Source organism: Rattus rattus, chromosome 1, assembly GCF_011064425.1.
Source record: "Rattus rattus isolate New Zealand chromosome 1, Rrattus_CSIRO_v1, whole genome shotgun sequence".
NCBI lineage: Eukaryota > Metazoa > Chordata > Mammalia > Rodentia > Muridae > Rattus > Rattus rattus.
In genome coordinates this window covers 102,991,385-102,997,786 of record NC_046154.1, presented here as the reverse complement: position 1 = coordinate 102,997,786, position 6,402 = coordinate 102,991,385, and the positions used below count along the sequence as shown (strand labels likewise).

Genomic DNA, 6,402 nt, shown 5'->3' with positions numbered 1-6,402 from the left:
GATTTCCAGAGTGGTTGTACAAGTTTGCACACCACCAGCAATGGCAGAATGTCCCCCTTTCCCCACATCCTTGCCAGCATGTACTCTCCTTTAGGTTTCTGATCTTAACCATTCTGATTGGTGTAAGGTAGAATCTCAGGGTCATTTTGAATTGCGTTTCCCTGATGACTAAGGACTTTGAACATTTCTGTATATGCTTCTCAGGCATTTCAGATTCCTCTGCTGAGAATTCTGTTTACTTATCTTCCCCATTTTTAATTGGGTTATTTGTTTTTCTGGAGTTTAACTTCTTGAATTCTTTATATATGTTGGATGTTATTCCTCTGTTGGTTGTAGGGTTAGTGAAGATCTTTAGTCAGCCTATAGGCTGCTGTTTTGTCCTGTTGACAGTGTCCTTTGCCTTACAGAAGCTCTTCAGTTTTAAGAGGTCCCATTTATCAATTGTTAATCTTAGGGTCTGAATCATTGGTATTCTCTTCAGAAAATTGTCTCCTGCTCCAATGTGTTAAAGGCTCTTTCCCATTTTCTTCTATTCTATTAGGTTAATTGTATCCAGTTTTATGTTGATGCCTTTGATCCACTTGGACATGAGTTTTGTACAGGGTGATAAAAATGGATCTATTTGCATTCTTCTACATGTATACATCCAGTTGGACCAGTACCATTTATTGAAGATGCTTTCTTTTTTCCATTCCATGGTTTTATAACCATGTCAAAATTCAAGTGTCCATAGCTACGTGGGTTTATTTCTGGGCCTTTGATTCAATTCCACTGATCAACATGTCTGTTCTATACTAACATCATGAAGTTTTTTTTTGGTCCAATTTAAATAGTTTTATTATTCCATGTTACTTGTTTTGGGTCCCTGTGGAACAATGCTATACCCTCTACTTAGACTGACTTAATCGACCTCTTCAATGGTGGAGCCTGAAGAAGCACCACAAGACGGAGGGGCTCCTCCACCAGGGAAGCCACCAGGCATTCCTCCAGGCATGTCACCAGCACTCTGGTACAGCTTGGTGATGATAGGTTTGCAGACCTTCTCCAGTTCTTTCTGCTGATGCTCAAATTCTTCCTTCTCTGCAGCCAGCCAGCTGATGATTTCATTGCACTTGTCAAGAATCTTCTGTTTGTCTTCATCATTGATCTTGCCTTGAAGTTTCTCATCTTCAACGGTTGCTTTCATGTTGAGAGCATAAGACTCCAGCGAGTTCTTAGAGGAAACCTTATCTCTCTGCTTCTCATACTCAGCTTTGTACTTCTCAGCTTCTTGGACCATGCGCTCAATATCCTCCTTACTCAAGCGACCCTTGTCATTGGTGACGGTGATCTTGTTCTCCTTTCCTGTGCTCTTCTCTACAGCAGAAACATTGAGGATGCCATTGGCATCAATGTCAAAAGTAACCTCAATCTGAGGAACCCCACGGGGTGCTGGAGGTATGCCTGTGAGCTCAAACTTCCCAAGCAGGTTGTTGTCCTTGGTCATGGTCCTTTCACCTTCATACACCTGGATGAGTACACCTGGCTGGTTGTCAGAGTAGGTGGTAAAAGTCTGGGTCTGCTTGGTGGGAATGGCGGTATTGTGCTTGATGAGGACAGTCATGACTCCACCAGCAGTTTCAATCCCAAAGGAAAGAGGAGTGACAGCCAAGAGCAGCAAATCCTGAACTTTCTCAGACTTGTCTCCAGATAGGCTGGCTGCCTGGACAGCTGCACCATAGGCAACAGCTTCATCGGGGTTAATGCTCTTATTCAGTTCTTTTCCATTGAAGAAGTCTTGCAGAAATTTCTGGATCTTGGGGATTCTGGTAGAACCACCCACCAGTACAATATCATGGATCTGTGACTTGTCTTGTTTGGCATCTTGAAGGGCCTTCTCTACAGGGTCCAGTGTGCCATGGAACAGGTCAGCATTCAACTCCTCAAATCGAGCACAGGTAATGGAGGTGTAGAAGTCAATTCCTTCATAGAGAGAATGAATCTCAATACTGGACTGGGTGCTGGAGGAGAAGGTGTGCTTGGCCTGCTCACAGGCAGTGTGGAGATGCCTGACAGCTCTCTTGTTCTCACTGATGTCCTTCTTGTGATTTCACTTAAACTCAGCAATGAAATGGTTGACCATTTGGTTGTCAAAGTCTTCTCCACCCAAGTGGGTATCTCCAGCTGTTGATTTGACTTCAAAAATTCCATCCTCAATAGTGAGGATTGACACATCAAAAGTGCCACCTCCCAAGTCCAAAAGCAGCACATTCCTTTCAGCTCCGACCTTCTTATCTAAGCCATAGTCAATAGCAGCAGCAGTTGGTTCATTGATAATTCGAAGTACATTGAGGCCAGCAATAGTTCCAGCATCTTTTGTTGCCTGTCGCTGAGAGTCATTGAAGTAAGCTGGCACGGTGACCAAGGCATTGGTATCAGTCTTTCTAAGGTAAGCTTCTGCAATTTCCTTCATCTTTGTCAGAACTATTGAGGACACTTCCTCAAGGTAGAAACTTTTTGTTTCCCCTTTGTATTCAACTTGAACCTTGGGCCTGCCTGTGTCATTTACCACCATGAAGGGCCAGTGCTTCATGTCAGACTGAACAACAGCATCATCGAACCTACGTTCGATCAGACGTTTGGCATCAAAAACTGTGTTGATGGGGTTCATTGCAACCTGATTCTTGGCCACATCGCCAGTTAATTGTTCTGTGTCGGTGAAAGCAACGTAGCTCAGCATGGTGCGGTTACCCTGGTCATTGTCAATTATTCCCACCTTTCCATGCTGGAAGACACCCATACAGGATTGGTGCCAAGATCAATGCCAACTGCATCCCATGGTTTGGCAGTTAATTCAATGAGCCATCATGTTTTTTTTTTATTATTGCTCTATAGAACAGCAATCTGGGATGAGGATTCCTCCAGAAGTTCTTTTTATTGTTCAGGATTGTTTTTGGCTACCTGGGTTTTTTCAATATAAAGGCTTAAAATTTTTTGGGTCTAAAAATATGTTAATTTTCCTTAAATCTGATCCATTTTGAACAGGCTAATATATTAATCCTTTCCATCTTCATCTTCAGATATCTTCTTCAGTTTCTTCATTTGGGGATTGAATTTCTTGTCCTATAGATCTTTTGCTTGTTTGGTTAGAGTGACAACTATATATTTTACATATTTGTGGAAATTGTGAAGTGTTGTTTCACTAATTTCTTCTTCTGCCATTTATTATTTTTATAAAGAAGGGCTATTGATTGCTTTGAGTTAATTTTATATCCAGCCACTTTGCTGAAGTTGTTTATCAGCATTAGGAATTCTTTGGTAGAATTTTAGATATTGTTTACATATTTTAACATATCATCCACAAATAGTAATACTCTGACTTCTTACTTTCTAGTTTGTATTCTCTTGATCTCCATTTTTTTGTCTTAGTGCTCTTGCTAGAACTTCGAGTACTATATTGAATAAATAGGGAGAGAGTGGGGCAGTCTTATTCCTGATTTTAATGAAACTGCCTTGAGTTTCACTCCATTTAATTTGATGTTGGCTATTGTTTGTCATATATTGCTTTTAATATGTGTAGGTGTGTGCCTTGAATCCCTGATATCTCCAAAACTTTTTACATTACGGCTATTTCAGCATCTATTGAGATGATCATGTGATCTTTGTTTTCCAGTTTGTTTATATAGAATATTATGTTGATGGATACTTTGAACCATTCTGCACCTATAGGAGGAAGCCTTCTTGATTGTGGTGAAGGATGTTTTTTATGGGTTCTTGGATTTAGTTTGCAAGAATTTTATTGACTACTTTTACATTGATGCTCTTTTGCTTGTTTGAAATCATATATATATATATATATATATATATATATATGTGTGTGTGTGTGTGTGTGTGTGTTTTAAATCCATTTGGTTCATAACTTCTGTTAGTTTCACTGTGACCCTGTTTAGTTTCTGTTTTGATAATCTTCCTCTTGGTTATAGTCTGGTGTTGAAGTTCCTCCCTCACTATTGTGTGGGTTTCTGGATCAGGACACTGAGAATGGAGTGTAGGCCTGTGAGATTGAAGAAGAAACACATACTCGAGTCATTCATGCTAAAAGAATGCCGTCCGGGCTTTTACTGAGATCTCCTTATATACAAGAGGCAAAAGCAGTGGAAAAGTACTAGAGCAGGTGGAAAATTCCCAACCAGGAAAACAGGAAAAATCTGTGTTGTGGAAAGTCCCAACCCCAAATCAGGGTGAGAGTAGCTGCCAAGGGTGTAAACAGCTTCTTGCCATAGCAGGCTGAAAGGCTCAGCGAGGGGGAAGGGAAACAACCCAAGGTAGGGCCCAACAGTTTCAAAGTGTTTTTTTGAGCTCTAGTAAAAATTTTCCCCCTGAAAGTGTGTGCCCTGGTATTATGGGTACAGATGTTCAAAATTGAGACATATTGATTGTGGCTTTTTATGTTCAGGAGTGTGAAGTGTCATTTCTCATTTCCTTTGGTTACTTTTGGTTGAAAGTCTATTTCATTAAATATTAGAATGGACACTCCAGCTTATTTCTTGGGGACATTGTCTTGGAAAACTTTTTCTAGCCCTTTACTCTCAGGTACCACTATCTTTGTTGCTGAGGTGTGTTTCTTCTATGCAGCAGAATAGTGTATGGTATTTACATATCCAATCTATTAGCATTATCTTTTTATTGGAGGATTGAGCCTGCTGATGTTGAGAGATATTAATGGCCAATGATTGTTAGTTCCTGTTGTTTTGATGTTGTATGTGTTACTGTGTGTATGTGATTCTCTTTTTTTAGGTTTTGGTGTGGGATGATTAATTTCTTGTGTTTTATTGGGGGGGTATAGTTTGGGTAGGAGTTTTCCTTCTAGTATCTTCTGGAGGGCTAGATTAGTAGACAGATATTGTCAACCATTTGTTTTACTTTCTTGTACATGTTTTTGTCAGAAAGCTTAACCATACAGACCATTGGTTTTGAAGTAAAAAAAATATTTATTCAACACTTTAATCTCTTTGCCATTCTAGTCATGATAGAAGTCAATAGGTTTTTTATGATCTGTAGCCCTAGATTTGACTTTGCAATATTATGTCATATTTGGACTTGGGCTTTAATTTCTTATCACTTTTTCTCACAGCCACCTTCCCTAATTTATTTATAACAGGTTCAATCATTTTCTCATCTTTCAACTGAAGCTTTTCATGAATTACTTCTATATCTCGACTGGAATCTATACTTCCTTCTCTATACTTCCTTCAGCATGTGTGATACCATCCTCTTCAAAGGCATGTTTTAGATGAAAAAAATCCCATCACAATCACTACTGTGAGATCAAAAGGTATTCCCCAAGCCCCGCCCATTATGGGCTTCTTTCATATGGCCAGCAATATCCACTACATTTAAGAAGGAGGAATTCTGCTTCCTGGTTTGTGATATTAGCAAAGGAACTCAAACCTCTCATCTGACACAGGAAATCTACTGTCATTAGGATTAACAGGGCAGAATGGGAAGTTTTCTCCTTGAGCCTAACTATTGGTTAATACACTGAAGAAGGTAGACTTACCAAGATTTCACATACTAACAATAACAATTTTCTGTGAGGTTCCAAGTCTTCCAATAATTGCAGGTGGTTTAATTCCATGTCCTCCCTTTTTGGGAGTATTGTGCATGGGGTCCTAGACTGCATAGACCAGTGTTGCTGCTGGCTACTGGAGGTGAGGAGGAAGGCAGAAAGAGTGCCAGCCTGGACCTCTGCTGAGCTGTACCTATTTTATTTTTAAATAACTTTGTTTCAAGTGCTAAGAAATATGGAGATAATCGTAATGAGCTAGCTATCGTTATGCGTGAAGCTTTCAATTATGTTACTAAAAATACTAGCAAACTATTATTTTCAGTTTTAAAGAAAATGTTTAAAGCAAATATATATATATATTAATCTTGCATCTGAGAAGCACTTTTCCTCTGGATGATACTGCTCCAAAGCAAATTGTTATCATCTTTGCAGTTCTTAGTAGCATTAGGGCCTAATGGTGTTAAAGATAAAGAGTTTTGAGAGTTTGTAGCCTCAGGTTGTTAGAAATGATGAAGGCTATACCAGGGTTTTAATATTTAGAAAAATAGTGGTGTTAAGGAAAAATGAGCAAAGGATTTTTTGGTATTTGAAAACAACTAGTTCCTTATCAATTATTAATTAACATAAGAAAACAACTATGATGGCACAGGCCAGATACTTGTACATAGGCTATAAATATAGATGAATAATTCATTTTTCTATTAATTTTGAATTTATAGGACAACTGGTAAGACTCTCCCTTTTTACCCTTTCTCATAGGTTATGCCTGGGACATGTGCGGAAGGAAAGTTTTTGTAAGAAAAATAAAATTCATACCCACATATTTATCATATTTGAGTTGTGTCTCATTTGTA

General features: G+C 39.0%; 2 pseudogenes; both read right to left on the bottom strand.

Annotated features, from left to right (window-relative positions):
- Positions 1-901: 901 nt before the first annotated feature.
- On the bottom strand, positions 902-2,841 carry LOC116899217 (annotated as a pseudogene).
- Positions 2,842-4,863: 2,022 nt separating this feature from the next.
- Positions 4,864-5,645, bottom strand: LOC116899146 (annotated as a pseudogene).
- Positions 5,646-6,402: the final 757 nt, after the last annotated feature.